Raw genomic sequence first — 1,033 nt, forward strand, 5'->3', positions numbered from 1 at the left:
GACCGCAACAAAATAAACACGAATACGTCCACTGCCGTTACAAACTATACGCACGACTGTAACTGTAGCGATATGAGGTTTGACAACACGGAGCAGAATCTATTAATTTGGGTCCAGTTCAATTTAAAAACGGACAACTGACAGAAGGCATGGAATTGCCACCCGCTTTTATTATTAAAGGAATCGCGCTTTTATTGACCCTGAGTAAACCCGGAGTTGGGTAGCTACATCAAGTCAGTTTCCTAGCAACATCGCAGCATGGTCATAGCGGATTACGATATTCATCACATAACGTTATCCAACACAGCCCGGTGTATACAGGATATTCACCAGAAACTTGTACTCACCGCAAATCAAAGTTCATCTGCACCTCGTTTCGTCTTTTCGTCGCAATCTTCCTGTAATCCTCTGCTATCGCTGTGCGAAGGTTTTAGGACGGAACGTTACCGTGCATCGCCAGATTGGCAAACCAGCAACGGCATTCACGTACAAATGTAAATATCACAGATTACAAATCGTGTCCAGATTCCCGTTCCGTCGTTTCGGTGCCGTTTCACAGTCGCTGTACGTTTCATGAGAAACACGCGCCAGGAGGTGAATTCTGGCTAGTCTATAAACCGATGAAGGTCTGGACGCGATACATCTGACTTTTCGCCTTTACGCGAAATACATGAAAGCCCTAAGAGAATTTCTACATAACTGGTCCAAAGCAGCGAGTTATCAACTTGTGCAATAGCGCAGTTCTGCTAGCTACGTCCTTGACTTGCTAGACTATCGCCGTTCTGTACCGTTGCAGAATAAGGTTCAGGTCCACATAGATTGTTCCCCGGTCTGAAATGCTGCTCTTGTACGACGCAGACCTGCCGGAGACCGCAGTTTCTTTCGTCTTCTGGCTCTCAGTTTGGTGGCACGGCGTACGACGGTGGTGGGAGGGTTCTCGTTATCCTAAAAACGAAGTTAGCTCGCTAGTTGCCTCGCAAGCCATGCCCACTGTGCGTACGACATTGCGAGACATCATGCTCTAGATGTTCTT

At 47.0% G+C, this 1,033-nt stretch overlaps 1 protein-coding gene across 3 annotated transcripts in view; it reads right to left on the bottom strand.

The window, feature by feature from the left end:
* LOC118206901 (membrane-associated phosphatidylinositol transfer protein 2-like) overlaps window positions 1–1,033 on the bottom strand; it is a 58,852-nt gene extending 57,819 nt beyond the window's left edge. For all 3 annotated transcript variants that reach the window (XM_035380053.1, XM_035380051.1, XM_035380048.1), the window contains exon 1: window positions 348–1,033. The gene's annotated coding sequence lies outside the window, so the exon portion shown is untranslated. The remainder of the gene's footprint in view (window positions 1–347) is intronic.

This window comes from Anguilla anguilla, chromosome 10, assembly GCF_013347855.1.
Source record: "Anguilla anguilla isolate fAngAng1 chromosome 10, fAngAng1.pri, whole genome shotgun sequence".
Classification (NCBI taxonomy): domain Eukaryota; kingdom Metazoa; phylum Chordata; class Actinopteri; order Anguilliformes; family Anguillidae; genus Anguilla; species Anguilla anguilla.